Below are 18,501 nucleotides of genomic sequence, written 5' to 3' on the forward strand. Positions count from 1 at the left end.
ACACCTGGGGACCCGTAGTTTCTTTTTGCATTCACAGGTCTACCACTTCTGGCAAATCTGGGAATGTATCAAAATCCTTGGATGTTGCGTGGGAGCACCCACACAATGCCCATGGAAACACCTACCTGGCGCAAAGTAATGCAACGCAGTGATTTGTACTGTATTGCATTACTCAAGATTTATAATGCCACTCAGGACCACACAAGGTGTCCTTGCATGGCTTCACAAATCTAATGTTTAATGTATGACTTTCTTGCACCATGTTGCGTGGTGCAAGAACGACAAAAAGGGGCTTATAAGGACGCTGTAGAAGAAACCGTCCAGAGAAAAGTCAGCAAGGATCCACTCAAACTGAAAAAGGACCGCCCTATCTCCCTGTTACCCTTCTTGGCAAAGGTACTGGAGGCACATGTGGCACAAAGCCTTTGTTCTCTTTTGGAGGATTCCAAATTCCTAGATCCCTGTCAGACAGTCTTCCTCACAGTTTATTCCACATAATCAGTCATTCTCCCAGTGATTGATGGCATGCGTGTTGAATGCGACAGGGACTCCATCCAGGCGTTGGTTCTCCTCGACCTTTTGGCGGCGCACCATAATCTCCTAGTGGACCGTGTCCAGGTCACACGGTTGGAGGATCTGGTGCTCAATTGGATCACTTCCTTGTAAATGGACCGATTTCAATTTGCCTGACCGATTTAAAATCACCAAAAAAACTGTTGGAATGTGGAGTACCGCAAGGTTCCTCCTTTTCACCACATCTCTTCAATACATATGTACCCTAGTCCATACCCTCAAAAATATGACATGTACAATCTACAGCTATGCAGATGGCATGCAGCTACTCTTCTGTATTTATAACTCCCCTGAGTCAAAGGAACTTTTTCAAAATACAATGCTCTTCATATGTGACTGGATGAACAGATACCATCTTAAACTAAATTCAGACAAAATTGAGATTGTCATCACTAAGAGTAAGCATGACTATTGGAATGTATCAAGTCAAGTCAAGTAAAAAAAATACTTTATTCAGCAGGCAAAAGCCATAAAAGCAAAAACATTTTTTTTATAAGAATACACATTTCATCAAAATACATTATATGTTAAAAAGCATCCAGCATTATTATTACAATGATCGCGTTAAAAACCCACAAAAGTTAAATTGTTTAAAGCGCAGCAGTGCTAAAACGGTGTGCCAAGATCATAAATATTAACTTATTAAAGTTATATTGCATAGCTCAGGGAAACATTTACACTCAGGATGGCTGCTGCAATGACAGCTTTGACCTGTGTCTAATGGCCCCAGTTAAAAAACTTGCCACCCCAAGGCAAACTCTGGGTGAGGCTAGCATTTGCAGATAGAGCAAGGTTGGCCTCACTTGAATGAATTGACAATCTCTGAGTAGAGGGAGAATGTACTTCCTGCGAAAAGGGTCGTAATAGGTGCAAAAGAACATTATATGGAGGGTGCCCTCCTCCGAGAAATTGTCACAAGGGCACGGTTTTAGTAAATCAGGTTTTGAATAACCTTTGGGGAATGCCAGTAACCAGGGAACCATATTCAATCGAAATCTCGTCAAAACAAAGCGATGGTATGCTTTATTTACATAAGAAAAGTATGGTTGCATCTGATGACCCAAGCTCAGTGTGACAAGCCTTCTCACTGAGGGTTTGGCTAATTCAGTGTCCTCCCTAAGGCCTTGCCGCCTGTCTATGAACTGCTGCTTAAAAGCTCTAATGGCGGTCTTACCCAGGGGCATGCAGGTCATGAACAATTCGGGGCAACTGAGATATATTGTCTGTTCCTTTATGTATTTCATCCAGGGAATACGTAGAACCCCCTCCAGTGCAATACAATCTGAAATTATGAGTTGATTGAAATTTGGGGTCGGTTGAGCCCAGATTCTCAACCAGCGTAGCAGCAGGGCGACCGCGATCTGGACCGAGATGTAACCCACCACCAATTCCTCATGTAGATTAAAAATTGGGGTAGCAACAGGGACTGCAAGGAGTTTGCTCATAAAGTTATTCTCGGCCCCTTGGATTCCCTTCACTTCCTTGTAGCCCCAGACGTCACTACTATAAGTAGCCATAGAGATACATTTCGCATTCTAAAGCTTCAAAAGTGCTGGAAGGAGCTTTGACCCTAATCTCTTTGCAAAGTGCAGGGTGACCCCCGCGGCTCTGGCTAAAACATTATTTTTTAGTGTGAGTTGCGCGCACCAAGAGCCTTGGTCATCAAAAAGTGCCCCTAGGTATGGGAACGTGAACACTTTAGTTAGCTCGACCCCATTACAATAAAATTTGACCTTGGCTGCCTTTCGTGAACCAATGGTCATGGCATGTGACTTGTTGAGATTTGTAATTAAATCCAAACAATCCATAAAATCTATAAAACAATCTAAAAGTTGTTGCAAATCCCTTCAAGTTCTGGACAATAAAACCGCATCATCAGCGTACAGAAGTGCGGGGATCATGTTGGTGCCAGCCCTGGGTATATCTTTGCAGCAAGATGTCAAAGAATCCCCCAGTTTGTTGAAATATAACGTAAAAAGCAGGGGTGCCAAGATGCACCCCTGCCCGACCACCCTTCCTACAACCCAGGGGTCGGTCAGGCTCCCTTCTTCGTTATAGCGTACCCCAGCCATTGTGTTTTCATGGGCAGTGTGCAGGAAAGATATCAGTCCCTCATCTAGCCCCATATCACGCAGGATCAACCACAGCTTGGACCTGTTGACAAAGTCAAAAGCTGAGGTTAGGTCCATAAAGGCCAGGTGTAAGACTCCCCCATTAGCAACAGTGTACTACCCGATCACCAAATGGAGATTGAGGCATTGATCCAATGTCCCTTTCCCCTGCCTGAATCCATATTGGAGATCGGAAATGATGTTAGCGTGATCAAGCCAGGCTGTTAGGCGATCCAGGACTACTTTCCCCATGATTTTTACCGCAGTCTAGGAGCGAAATCGGTCTGTAGCATGCCGGGTCTTCCCGGGTGCCCTTTTTAAAAATGGGGATGATGACCGGCTTTGCCCACGACAAGGAAAAACCACAGGCACCTGCTGCATTAAAAACGTGTTAAAATCTTGGCCCAGACTTTAGGATCGGCTTTGTAAAAGTCAGCTTGTACCCCATCAGGGCCAGGAGCCTTTCCACCTGAAGTTAAAAAGATGGCATTGTGAACCTCATCTATGTTAAAATGGAGGGAGGAACTTGCTAATCCGGGAACTGCGTGTCCCAAGACTACAGCTAAGCTGGCGTCACTGTAGCTGTTACCAAAGTGCTGGACACATTTCTCTGCAGGGACTATACAATCTCTGCTGGAATTTGGCATGCCAGAAAATAGAGGACTATTCACCACAGACCAAAATTTAGAGCTATTAGTCAGCACGCTGGCTTGGCTAAGCTCCTCCCAGGCCTGCTCCCTTAACTGTTTTTTCCTCTCATGAACTATGAGTTTATAGGCCTTTCTGCTGCTCTTGATTAGTGTTATGTCCCTCGGTTTTTGCTTAAGGGCCTGCATTAGCTCCTTATGGGCAGCCAAACATGTGTCATCAAACCAACTTTTAAGTTTTGGACATTTCACTCTGGTTGTGATGGATAAGTTAGAGGCAACCTGCTTAGTGATTGTATCAAAGGTATCTAGAATGGCTCTATCATGAGGTGCCTGGTCCATACAAACTTGAAACTCCGAAGCGCAGATGGTATACAAGTTATCTAGGAAACTCTTTGGGGTAATCCTTTCCCACCTTAGTCTGCATGCTTGGTCTTTAGTGCTGATGTTTGTATTAGTAACTAGGCTCGCGACTCCCCTTTTAAGACCAGCCAGAAGGAAGAGAACCAATAATAAAGGCTTGTGGTGGCTAAGGCAGTTCTTTATGGCTGGTGTTAATACAGCGAATACCAGAATGTGGTCAATTTTACTTGGGCTACCATGGCCTGCATAGGTAGGAACCGGAGCTGACGTAAGTGGTTGCTGTAAACAATTCAGTTTATGGGCTGATAGAAAGCATTCTAAAAAGTGCCTGACGGTGTGTGTTCAAAATGGTTTTGCTCCTGCGAGTCATCTTCCTCCTCCAACATTGAGAAGCAATTGAGTGAGCATTTGGGGGTATTATAATCCCCTAGGACTAACGTGTCATAATATGCTTGTCCTCCTTCCCCATAACTTTCCAGAAGATCCTCTAGGGCCAGGAGATGTTCGGTCTCATGGGTTCTAGAGAAAGAGTTATAAAAATGTACCACTAGCAGGGTGGAGATATTCTTTCCTGACAATTCCATAGCTAACACTTGGGGTGAATGAGAGTCAATCAGCTTGACTTGATAGGAGGTTTAAGGCTAAACATTAAAAGAAGGACCCCCCGGCTCTACCCATGTTTGACCGGAATGCAAATTTGCAGAATGAGATAAAGCCATCCAGATAAAAACAATAATTTGGCTCCTACGTTTCTTGAAGAGCAATAATGTGATGTGTCGACAGGAAGTGTTCCCAAGAGATATCGCCCTTCCTTGACCTGAGACCAGCTATGTTCCAGGACATTACCTTTGTCGTAACGTCGAAAGTGATAGTTAAGGTGGGGGAAGGATTTAGTGAATTACCCAGTGGAAGTTAGACTATAGGAGAAGATATAGTTGGCTAATTCTGGGCCTTGGTTGGCGCCTTCTTAGCCTGTGTTGTCCCTGCTGTCGTCACTATTCAGTCAATTTCATCAAGGCCCTGGGGGTTAGCTAGCGGTAGGTATCGATTTGTTAAAGGCAATATAGTGTTCACGTTTCTGACTTGGTGGGGGGCTTGACCATTTTAAATGGTGACTGCCAATTATGGTTCACTGGGGTTGTTTAAAGGGATAAAAAGTCTGTATGGAGACTGTCCTAATTTTATTTTTGGTGCCATCTTTATATTGGCAACCTACTAAAGCTTTAGCTTGCGTGGGATGACTAAAATGAATAATTATGCAGTCCTCCTCCACATTTCTCCTAGTACCATAGCCAATCCAGCCCACTCTTCTGTCTCTGGCCATGATGATATCAGAAGAGATATTAGGGCAGTTGGTTACATTATTGTTGCACCAATGAGCGGTCTTATGGATTAGATCCAGCGAAATGTCCTTGATGCCCAGTGTGAGTGGTGGAACCCCCAGTAGTACAGCTACTAGAGGCTATGATTGGGGAGGGAGATCAAGTGTGCATTTATTTCCAGTCATGACAATTTGGTGTTGGGGTGGGGTGTGTGTAGGGAGTGGGCGCCCATTGACAGTATTCTGCCCATCCCTAGCGGCCACGTGGGGAAGCTGGGATTCCTGATGTGCCATCTGAGATACAGTGACCCCCTCCTGAATTGTGGTTGGAATCAGAATTACTAAGATGAGACACATCCACTGGGGCCTGACTACTGCCTGCCCCATGAAATTGGGAGCTATTAGCCTGGGGGACATGGGCCGGGCCGCCAGATGCCTGACAGGGGCCCCATCACCCTCCAACTACTATATCATGCCCTGAGGGACAATTATTATGTATAGAGGCTAACAAGTTAAATTTTGACTCAATGCCTTTCAGCTTAGAAATTACATGTGCTGACAAGGCTTTGGTCATAGTCTCTAGCCTTTCAAAGAGGCTGTCCAGTAGTAGATCCAGGTTGAATTTGGCTGGTGGCAGGGCTGCTTTTGTCCGTGGTGACTTTCTCAGGACTATGCTTTCACCGGCTCATTTTCTCTTGGTTGGGGAGCCATCTAGATCATCCACTGCTGTTAAGGTAGCTGTGACAGTACAAATAGGTGGGTCCATTTCCCCTGTTGGGCCTTCCAACGATGTGGGTGGAGGTATAGTAAAACACATTTCACTTAAGGAGACCCCAATTTCCTCCTGTATTAAACTATGACCAATAGCGCCCAGTGCTAGTTTCCAAGTCTCCATTGATAGCCTTTTTTCAGTCAGAGCTATCTCCTTCGTTATAGCTTTAGCCGCTCTGGTTAAAAAGGAGTCTTTCATCCCAACTGGCCCTATGATGTTTGTCCCTACAGGGCCCCCAGCAGCTAATTTCCTTTTGCCCATCACTGGTTAGACAGAAGTTGCTTTGTCTTAAAGAGACCCTCAGTGAACCCGCAAAGCAAAATTTGCACACTCAACTTCAAAAATAGGGAAAACAGGACGGACTTCTTTGATTTGGTCTTAGGTCCTAGGGGCCAAATATAACATTAAAAAGGCACATGGTCAGCAGACACCATAGAAAAAAAAAGTCATGCATGTACCTTGTTACCGCCATTGGAGGCTTTAGTCCAGTGAGGCGTGTGCTAAGAAAACAGGGTTCTGATGGCAAAGATCCTAGAAAAATGAGACAAGAGACCTGGCCTAGCCCAGCCCAGCCTCTTACGGTCCCGGACAGGCGCAGAAGGCCCGCCCTTGGCCAAGCTTTGCCCACATGCGTCCCACACTGCAGGAGGCGCGAGCTAACTAAATGCACCTCCGGGCACGGGAAACTGCTTGCAGCGCCTCCTGGCACTGAGGACTCTGGGACTTGCAGTTCCCCCCTCCTCTGGTGCGGCTGGCGTTGGTGACTCCCGTGCTGTGGGAGCTGCGAGCTGACTAAATGCACCTCCAGGCATAGGAAACTGCTGGCAGCGCCTCCTGGCGCTGAGGACTCTGGAGCTTGCAGTCCCCTCTCCTCTGGTGCGGCTGGTGCGGCTGGCGTTGGCAGCTCCCGCGTTGCGGGAGCCACGAGCTAGCTAAATGCGCCTCCGGGTGCGGGAAACTGCTGGCAGCTCCTCCTGGCACAGAGGACTCTGGGTCTTGCAGTCCCCCCTCCTCTGGTGCGGCTGGCGTTGGCGTTGGCGTTGATGTATCCTGAGTTGGCGTATGATGTAGCCTCCTGAGATGGAAGCTCTCCCATCACCTAAAAAATAAGTAAAACATATTGGGGTCCTTATTGATGACAAATATCAATGATGGCCCAACTGGGGTAAGTAATATCTCCCAGCTTCTTACTGCTCCACAGAATTAGTTCCTTGTTTCAGAGGCCCTCATTTAAGTTGTAATTGTATTGGAGCTTCCCAGAATAGCACACTCCAACTCCCTCTATGTGGGCCTTCCTCAGTCCCTCTTTGTAGGCTTCAAATTGTTCAGAAACAGGCAGCCCGATTAATATTTCGACACCCTAGACACTGCCATTTTACTGCCCTGATGAAAGCTCTCCACTGGCTGCCTGTGGAACAAAGGTCTATCTTTAAAACAGAATGCAATATTTTTTAAAACTCTTGATGGCAAAAGTCCCGGTTTCATTATGTCTCGAATCCTGAAATACATCCCTAAACAAGCATTGCGTTCCTGACTTATGAACTACCTGTCACTACCAAAGTTCAAAAAGAAGAGAATGGGTGGCTCCAGATTCTCAGTTATTGCCCCCCTCATCTGTAACTCCTTTCCTTTTTATATCAGAACAGCCTCAAGCAACTGTGAAGACTGCCAGGAGATTTCTGCAGGAGCGTCAGGAACCAGGAGAGAATGCCTCAGCCTTCCCCTACGGCCTTCCGACTCTATCAGACTCTAGAGTATCGGATGGCACGCCAGGGGAAAACAGGGAAACAAAACAAGGAAAGGTGGGGGAAAACTCCTGTAGCGTGGCTGGCGGCAGGACAGGAATAGGCGAAGAAGAACCCAGCTGTAAAACAAAGACTGTGTTAACTTATGCCTTCATAGAATGACCCAATGATAGGACTAACTCTTGACCACACATACCACTGTTTGGTTACATCTAGTCGTTTAAGAGGGAATTGACGTTAGAGATTCAACGTTGAGTCACCTATATAATAGAGAACACAGCGTTAGAGGAATGTTCCGCTATTCCCAAAATCTAGGCTACAAATACGTGCAACTCACTGGAATACTACTAGTACATCGGATTGTACTCCAGCTTGGGTCCACTATGAATGAGAGGTGTGGAACAATCTGCAGAAAGAACAAAGCAAGACTAAGTGCCCCCTTTACTGGTACCATGAACCAAGGTATAGAAAAAAGGCAGCGCACAGCGCTGTTACCGTGATTCTGTCGTACTGAGATTGAACTGCACAGTGGTTCACGTAAGTCTCCCAAATGAACAACAGGACTCTCTTTCTTCTTGTGACAGGCAAGGGAATAACTCACGCAATCATGTAGAGCCACCAGGTAAGGAGCAAGGCTGAACACACAGGCAGTGCCCGGCCCGGCGGTACGGACAGAGCCGCCCGCGGGGCGGAGCACCAGGATAGGGTAATAGGGAGATCGGAATAACAGGAGTTAATTGGCCGTGCCCGGCCCGGCCGCAGGGAGAAGCCCTGACCGCGGGGCGGAGCACAAATAGTAGAGGAACACGGGGAAGAAAGGAGTTATGATGTAATTCTTCCTCGAAATGCTACCGTAAAAATAACGGCAGTGTCCAGCCCGGCAGCGTAGGAAGAGCGAGCTGCGGGGCGGAACACCGGGGCCAGGATAGTTAGACAACACAAGTGTCCGGCCCGGCAGCGTAGGAAGAGCGAGCTGCGGGGCGGAACACCGGGGCCAGGATAGTTAGACAACACAAGTGTCCGGCCCGGCAGCGTAGGAAGAGCGAGCTGCGGGGCGAAACACCAGGGCCAGGAGAGTTAGTCAGCACCAGTATCCGGCAAGAATCACCACCCGCTGGGGGCCGCCGGCGTAAACAGGAAACGAGATATCGGAAGTCAGGCAAGAACAAGGACGGAACAAGGACGGAAACGGAGCTCCAAGCAAGAACGCTAAGCGTGTTCGTCTGCGTTGAGGCTCCTTAAATACTGGAACGGCTTGGGGGCTGGACCGCGGGGCATGACAGCAACATGACATTTAGACAATCCCTTAAAACTATGGAATTCAGACAGGTATAGGACTAGTGCCTCAATCTGCAGGATTGTGATCAGCTCTCCCTGCGCTCTAGAACCATGAAACTGTTTGGTGTATGTGCGCTTAATAAATTCTGGTAACATACCAAGCAAGCATTGGAAGACCAGTAACAGCAATATTCTAACTATAAATCATGGATTCGCTCATTCACACTCACTGTCTAAAAGGCTTTGTTTTTAAAGATAGCAAGAGAAACCTTACAACTCCTAGACTGACATTTACTAGTATCTAAAGCTATCTAAAGCAGAAGGTCTTTAGTGAGGGGAATGCACTTGCCATGCAATGCCTATTTTCAAGATGCCCTATTTTTTCATTCACTGTGGCATGATAGTTCTGTCCTTGCAAGGGCTTTAGCTTTCCTCCAGTTCTAAGCTTACATTTCTCCCAAAAATAGAATTGAAAACCTTTTAGAGTCATGCTCTCACTTTGCCAACTAAACTTGATATATTTCTTGTTAAGGACTGAAAACATTTCAGGATGAGTCCAACTTGTCTCTATAACAGATTGATGGGGCTTTTTTTCTCTTACTGGAGAACATTACCGGAAAACTTTGTCTACATTTCAGTTATGCTTTGCCAAGACCCACCACTCACTTGCTGATCCTAGATTCTTATTTGGAAACGATGGGTCTCATTACAAAGTGCTAATTTTCCGCTGGGATAGCGCACACAGTAAAAAATGAGAGTGATGTTAAGTTAAGACAACAAATTGTACAGCACAGATTTTGGAGTTCCGGGAGACTTTCTGACAAGGTTTTCTGACCCCTTACACTGTACTCAAATGAGTCTAAAAACGTGATAGGGGTGAGAGACACCTGCCAGTTTTCCTTTTCTCTGAAATGTTTATAGTTTCCTTCAAATGGGTGTCACTCCAATAATATCAAGTTAAGCAACAAGTCAACAGAATTACTTGGTTGGTTGTTCACCAGGAATAAGTTGTCAGTGTACTATGGAAGTTTTAAGACAGTGCCTTATTCCAACACTCTTTTTCCTCATGCTAACAGTGACCTTCTCTAATTCCTCTTCATCCTGATCAAGAACCTGATATACCTTTAGTAGCATTCTTTAATTCACAGTCAAACTCTAAAGCATTCATTCTTCTTAGCCGTCATAACTCACACCTTATAGAAGCCTCAAGGTCTCACCATGAATAGTCCTTTCTCAGACATACATACCATTCATCACTGCTCAGTCATTGAAAGTCTCACCACCACTCACCCATTCAGTCATCCACCATTTTACATCACTAAAGATCCATAGCACGTTTGTATTCTTGTCACCGACCCGGCCATTCTCCCACCTCTCCATCACCCTTCCCTATTTACATTCCACTTTGGTGCTATTTTTCAGCCTCCACTTCCATCTAAATTCTCAGCCTCCAGTTTCCATCAACAGAACTGCATTTGTATAAAATATAAAAATAAATTCATGGTCCTAATGCTGCTGAATTCCACAGTTGCTGAATGCCAAAGCTGCAGAAAGCCAGGGTTCCTGAATACCATGGAGCCCTGGTCTTGTTTCCACCTCATAAATATTTCTTCAACCATCTTGCTCACCTAGTTAGCCTAAATTTGTAGGTTCTTTTTCATGTATGCTTTTTTCTTTTCTCACTGTTGTCTACTTTTTTCCCCTCCTGTCCTGCCTTTTCAGCCATTCTCTCTCTTGCTCTTGGTCAAATTCGGATATTGAACAATCATTTTTGGGCCAACAAAATGGGTGCCAGTACCGACCACCGGCACAAATCCATTACTGCCCTTCATTCAACCACATTCTCCTCCTCATTCATCCCACCTGTTTCTCCAGTCGGATGCTTTCACCTTAAATCCGCCCCTCTCACCATCACTCGAACACTCAGTTATTAAGATAGTCTCCATCACCCGACCGTGCACCTATGCTTGTTCCCAATCAGAAGAAATCCAAACCTAACCCATATCTTCAGGTAGGGCACTTTTTACCTATAGAACAGTGAGAGCATCCTTTCACACACTGCAGCGGGAAGAGTTACGCTTCACTGAGTCCAATAAGCGAGGGTTGTCTACAATAACAAATAAATGTGGCTATTTTTCCCTGTTTGCAGTGGTAGGGATTGGGTGTTAGAACACTTTTTTGCCTAGATGGGTACCCCTTTTACATTGCTCAATTTAAAAAGAAGCATATGGGCAGGGGGCAAACTTTTTCTTAGAAACTTGCCGGTGGCACGGTTCCTGGAGAATACCGGCATTGTTGAATGCCACCACTCGACACTTTCTTTCGCTTTGTTTCACTTTTCATCCTTACGTTTTCTCTTTTTAACTGTTTTTTTCTATATCTCCCTTCCTCATTCTTTCTCGATTTTTCGCTTTTCACTCTGCAGCACTGGGTCAAAATCTGATAATGAAAAATTATTGCCGGTTCACAAAAATTAATGTTACTGTCCCTTAACTACAACCACTTGCAAGAATTACTTAAAAATGACTACAAATGCTCTAAATACAAGGTTGATCTGAAGGTGGTTATGAACTTCTGATTAAAGTTTTGGCTACCCGGACGGAATTGCATTGCTTTTTTTACAAGTGGATCACCACTACATAGATGCACATTTTTGCAAATTAAAAGATACTCAAAATCACTGGACCTTGCATCTTTTTTCAACTCTTCTAATTTTATAATTATGTAGACTCGAGTAGGAGCTTTGTTCTGCACGTCACAGATCTGAATCATAGCAGAGGCCATTGAAGCTCCTCTGTAATTTTCTCATCTGAAAGCATGTAAGAGTCTGTTTAAAACAAAGGCACCACTCAGAAAAGGTTATGAAGAAGATGTGTTCTGCTGTGCTAAATTGAGGGCTTTCAAACTGTGAGTCGCGCATACTATACTCGAGTTTCCTCTTCAACAAACAGCCTGTACCTTGAAAATAATTTAATCACTCTCTGAAGTTCCATTACTTTATTTTTAGGAAGCATTGGAAAAGCCAATCAGTCTCGCTTTGCCAATACTTGTTTGTTGGTATTGGTTATGCCAGAAACATAGACAAAGCCAACAGTGGCACTAGCCATGTTGGCATTCTATTTTTTATATCTCCGAGATGGCTGTCACCTTAAGCGCAACCATTATGTGTAAAGTATCCATCTTGAAAGTATTGAAAATAACTTCAACTATTGTGGAAGGTTATTTTCTATGCTTCCAAGATGGCCACCACAGTGTGTCTTAACGCAACATGGTGGCCATCTTGGAGGGATATAAAATAACCCTCAAAGAGGTCCTGTTTGCAGTTATTGACTTTGCCAGTGTTGCAAAACTGCACCACAATAAGTGGCAAAACTAATAACTGGGGTCAGTCACCTTGGAACACTAATTTCTAAAATTCCATATAGCTGCCACGTTGCATCTCAATGCAATGTAGCAGCCTTCTTGAAAGAATAAAAAAACTACCATTCTAAATTGACAGGTCATTGCTATTGGCTTTGTCATCTTCCATTTTTACAAGCATTGGCGTAGCCAATAGCATGAAGTGACTGTAGCGTCATGTGAGTTTGTAATGGCGGACCCCTTATGGCTCCAGATGGACTCCAAAGAACTGTGATGTAAGCATTTGAGCGTAGTGAAGTGAATGCAGGTTTTAAATGTTTAGTTCATGGTTACATGCAGAAACATAAAGATGTGTTATACAAAGCTCTGTGTGTGGTGTAGTCATTGGTGAGTACCTGGGCTGGGGAGTATGTTGCAACTGGTGACGAGATAGGGGATTGATGACCTCAAGATCAACAAAGCTTTCCCAGGGAGTTTGCTGTCGTTCAGCAAACTGCTCATGCATGCTATGTGCACCTCTTTTGGAGTGCAGAACAGACATTTGGCAGATGTGGAGTCAAAGCAAAGCCCAAGTCAGTGTAAAGCATCTGAAGATAACAAAAGCTTCACTAAGACGTTTACATATCGCCGGCTGAAAACCTGCTGGGAAGACTGCAAAGAGAGGTAATACGCTCCTACGAAACTCAAAGTCACACATCATATGGAGTGATAACACTATAGTTAGTGCAAGCAGATTTTGAAAGAGCAGCAACTTGCAAGATAACACTTCGAACAGACGCGCTGTGAGGCAGAGATTAACCAGGTTTCAGACAGCACAAAGAGAGGCCTAAACGCTAAATGATCCAAGAAACAGTCATCTGCTTGCCAGTACTGATTAAAGAGAGTCATATTGCCACAGCGCTTGAAAGAGGGACCCCAGAAGAAGCACCCAGGGTTGTGCTTGGTGTGGCATCCATATCTGAAGAGGCATCCCACCAAAGCTGATGAGTGGGGCTCCAAAGGTCTCAGAAGTTCAGAAAGTTGAGAGCGGCAATCGGAATAGTAAAAGTTTGCTTTTCCAATAGATACCAAGAAAGTGGTCACATTTCCTGTCATTATCAAAGATGACCCAGAGGCCAGCATGTCACAAGGCCTCAGAGATGGTTTGCACAAACAAGATCACCAAGCAGTATCGGAAAGAACTCCACTGTCCGCATCAGTAAGGTCCACCAATGGTTACAATGCTGCCGCCTTCTTGAAACCGCCACCGCCATTCGATACCTTTAAAAAGCTGAATATTGAAGACAGATGAACTATCTGTATAGAGACATTTAATGATTTCACTGATGCAATAAAATAAGCAGATAACAAGAAGATTATCAAGTACCTTAACAATCTTGCTGGTGAAGGTGTGAAAGAAGTCACAGAAATTGCCACGAGCTGATGAAATTACATTTAGTCAAATCAAAGCAGCCTTGAATCTCAAGTTTAATTCAATGCCAAATTTAGATTATGAAAGGTCCATCTTCAGTTAAGAATGACAGAAAGCTGATGATGAGGAAGCTATATACCTCAGAGTGATTGATGGATGCTTGTCAGACTCATTCAAGAAACTCTCAGTCTGGAGCAAGTTTTCATGGCTGCCATAGCTGAAGAGCATGCTGATCAACAAGCCACTGACCTGAAGGCAGGAGGTGCCCAGAGTGAGCCAGTCATGAATGTGAAAAGTAAGCCAAAGCACAAGGCAGAGGGACGCAGAGTGAATACTCCACATAAAAAATGTTGTGCTTCAGGTGTGGATTTTAATTTCCACACAAAGGTCAGTGTCCTGCCATTGTGCAAGTTTACAAAGGCTGTGGAAAAGAGAACCATTTTGTGACGATTGGCAAGGTGAAGAAAAAGGGAAGTGTGTCAAGGCACAAAGACAAAATAGCTGCCTGAACCTTCCAAAAGCTACATTTGACGCACTTCCATAAGGCCAAGCGACCACATCAGCTTCGGCAAATTAACACCAAACAAAGTAGATCAACTTCTAAATCTTTGTTAAACAATTCTTCAGTATCAATGTCAAGTGAAAGTGAAAAAGAAGGTTGTGCTATGTTGATGTTTACCTCAGAGAAATGTGTGCATGTTGGACTGGCGGCATGTGAGGAAAAATACCGGTCCAAGGAATGTCGACAAGACAAAGCACCAAAGTCATTTAAACATTGTTTGAAAATCACACTAGAAGTCAACTGTTGTTCAATACATTTAATTATCGATAGTGGTGAGTGAATAAATATATGCCTGAGTAGAAAGATAATGAGCTGCTTCAATTTCTGTGACTTATGCCATTGAAAACTAAAGTGTATAAGTGGGCTGCAGCGACACCATTAAAAAGTCAAGGTTCATTTGTAGCAACGATGAAACATAAGAAAACAAAAGTAAAAGCACCCATTCATGTACTTCAATGTAGGGCGTCAAGTGCCTGTTTACTCAGCTTTAGCACAGATATCTGTGAACTATAACGTGAGTTCTCATCACAAAATAGTAAGTCAATTCCCTTCATTGTTTTATGGGTTGGGAAAACTCTAGACTATGAAAGTCCAATTAAACATTAATGAAGACATGTGTTCTATTGCTCAAAGACACAGACACATTGCCTTTCACTTAAAGGAAGCTGTTAAAAAAAGAACTTGAATCCTTACTCAAAACATGATATTGTTCAGTATTCCACTGGTCCAGCTCCATGTGTTACACCCATAGTGGTCGTACCCAAAAAGGACAGGGAAGGAGCTAAACGTATCTGCATGGATATGTGTCAAGCGAACAAGGTAATTGAAAAAGAATGACATACAGGTCCGCACATTGCTGACATGATAACACAGTTGAGTGGTGCAAAGGTATTCTCTTGCCTTGATCTAAATAAAGGATACCATCAGTTGTAACTCGAGGAGAATTGCAGCCACATTACAACCTTTTCTACACATGATGATCTGTTCCATTACAAAAGACTGAGGGCCTGATTACAAGTTTGGCAGTCTTGCAGCAGGCCGCCACACCACCGCGCCACTGAAAGACCTCCAAACCAGTAGTCAGATCACCCGCCCGATTCCGACTGGATCCCAGGTTGTGTGGTCCTGCTGCAGAGGTCCCACGGCAGTCCGAATCTGAAGCACATAGGTGTGCCGTAGACATGCACTGCCATGAGACCGCCGCAGCCTGTTCCTGCATGGAAAGAAACACAATGTTATGCATTCCTTTCTGTGCAGGAACAGGGAGTGTAAAAATGCAGGGGGGCACACAATGTGCCCCCTCTATGCATCCCTATGCATCAAAGCAACAGGGGGGCCCTGTTAGGTCTACTTGAGTTTCCTCACTGCCACCCTTTCCATAGTAGGCTCACCTCCATGAAAATGAGGGCAGTGATGAAACTCAAAATATGCTTGGTGGTGCAGCTGCGGTACCACCAGCATATTGCAGCCTCAGACCGTTGCACCACTGCTGTGAAATCAAGGATCCCGGTGATGACAGCTGTCCAGTGGCAATCCAACTGCAGTACTCCTAATACAGCGGGTGGACCGCCAGTCTGGTGGGCTAAGGACCACCACAGTGACTACGTGGTCCATAATTAAGCCCTAGGTTTTGGTATGTCATCAGCAGCAGAGCTATTTCAAGATGTCACTCAACGTATCATACAGCCTGTCATTAATCATTTCAATTATAGTGATTTTCGAAGCTACACAGAAGGAGCATGACAAAGTACTCGCGCAAGTTTGTCATTTGCTCGCTGATGTTTAACTTTCAACACTGGGAAATATGAGATCCATAAGACAAAATCTAAATTCTTTGGTAATATCTTTTCTAATGGGGGCATGGCACCCGATTCATCTAAAGTGCAAGTGCTGTCAACTACGAGTTCTCCACAAGATGTTTCCTTGTTACGTTCATTCCTTGGCATGGCTAGCTATTGCTCTGGATACATACAAGACCTTGCCACTGCCGGTGTTTCATTAACAGACTTGATGAAAAAGAATATTTCATTTGTTTGGTCACATGATTGCGAGCAAAGCTTTCAGAATATCAAACATGCTTTTGAGAACATTACTGAAATGGCATATTTTGATCCTAAGCTTCAAACTGAGGTTGCTGTTAAGGCTCTTCGGATGGATTAGGTGGCAGCCTTGCCCAGCACAGTGGACATCCAAATGCTCGAAGACTTATTGTGGCACATGCAAGTGGAAGTTTGTCCCAGACTGAATGTGCTTATTCACAACCTGAGAAAGAAAACTTAGTAGCAGTGTGGGCTTTTGAACATTTCCAGGTATTCTTGTATCGGAAGCCCTTCACGCTTGTGAGAGATCATCAAACATTGACAATTTGGCAATCGAAAGGCGAAAAGGCCACCTCGCATTGAACTTTGGGGTCAACAATAGCAATAATGAAACTATACCATTGTGTATCAGCCAGGGAAAGATCAGAGTGGCGGCTCCCCCGTTAGAGCGGAGGAGCGCCAACACACTACTTTCTCGCGAGAAGCAGAAACATAAAATGGTATTTTGGATACCATTTTATGTTTCTGCTTCTTGCGCTGTGAGAAAGAAGAAGACAGGGGTATGCCTGGTTGGGGGCGGGCTGGTGGGCGGGTTGGGGAGGAGTTGCTTGCACCACTCTGAGTACCCAGAATTTTGGTTGGCCCTTGGGCCGACCAAAGCAGTCATGCACACTCTGCATTTTCTCTATGTAGGCTCCATAGAGAAAATGGCCTCCCTACAGATGCCCATCAAGGCACTGTACTCCGCACCAATCACAATGCTGCCTTTGCAACATTGTGATTGGCTTACAGAAGGGGAGGGAGTATGCCTGTTCCTGTTTCTGTTCAGAACGCGGGACCCGGTCAGGTAAGTTTTCTTTTTCTTTTAATGACCCCTCCCACGCTAACCCCCGCTGTAACCCCACGTGAAACCCAGCACCCCCCATGAGTATTGCGAGCCGTGACTGGAATGAGATCAGAAAAAAACCCTTGGCACGGCACCATAATATCCACGCCGGTGCAGCGCCTAATGCAATGATTTTATATTTAGGTTTGCAGGTTATCGCGCATGAAAATATTGCAAATAACTATTAGCCCCGTAATTGTAGGCCACATTACAGGCTCATCACTGCTAAAAGTCTCTTAACTATGTGAGAAACGCATTGGTGTTTGTTTCACAGACTAATCGGGCATTTCACCTCGCGCTCTTTTTACAGATATTTATTCACTTTCTCGGCAGTTGTTTGTTCGCAGCGTGATCAGTTCTACTCTCAACCAGTGGCGGTGCGTCCATTGGGGGCAGGGGCGGAGCCCCACTTACCGCGAATGCACGCACCACGCACGCAGACTGAGACCAGCAATGCAATGAATGTATTGCGGAGCATCGGACATGAAGGGGGTGGGGCCGGGGGGCGAGCACTGACAGTGAGTGACACAGTGAGTTGACAGCGGCAGCGGCTCGCAATTTATCTGCGCATGCTCGAGTTTGTCTCACGACAAGCACGAGCATGCGCATGCGCATTCGCCGCACTGTAGCCATGTACTACTAAGTGAGAGGAGGGGGCAGAGAGGCTGAGGGTTGCCTCTGCAGCAGCCCCGTCTCTCGGTATCCGGAAGAGCCCTATCCGTGCTCTTTCGCCAATCCAGGGCAGGTGCTGCTAATGCAGCGTCTCTGGATTGGCTGAGAGAGCCTGAGACAGTCTCTCAGACCCCGCGCGGCAGCCTAGGAGTAACTGCATTGGGTGCCGCGCAACTATGGCCAATCACTGTGGCTTAGTCTGAACACAGTGACAGTGATTGGCCATGAGGTGCGCTGCACACTCTATGCAATCTGTCGCGTCATCACGCACGCGGTGGGGCCACTGCCACACTCACTGTCTCTGCGTACACACCTCGTGGCGGCGGTGCGTACAGGAGGACCCGTCGTGTGACTCTGTCGTGTGTGTCGTTGACTCCGACCGACTCGTCGTGGTGGTGGTGACAATTTTCTTGTGTACTACACTGACTGAGTCTCTACTGTTGTCCCCCCTGACTTGTCCATTGGTGAGTACTGTCGTTTTCGATGTGGTTTCCCCAGCATTCTACAAACGGCCTTTTTTAAAAACTCGCAGCCCTGGCACTTTAATCAAGGCTGTGATAGTGAGTGAGGTTATTGCACCAAGAGTCTAATGTTCAGTTTAGGCAGTTCGTGTCTCCTTGAGTATTGCTATTATACTTGTTGCGACTTGCGAGGGTGTTTTACTTTACTTCAGCTAAGCTTCATTTCCTGCTACGCACTTAGGTCTCTTTAATAATAGAGCGTCGCGCGCTCCCCGTAGACCTGCAGAGGCAGCCCTGGCG

Source organism: Triturus cristatus, chromosome 11 (assembly GCF_964204655.1).
Source record: "Triturus cristatus chromosome 11, aTriCri1.1, whole genome shotgun sequence".
Classification (NCBI taxonomy): Eukaryota; Metazoa; Chordata; class Amphibia; order Caudata; family Salamandridae; genus Triturus; species Triturus cristatus.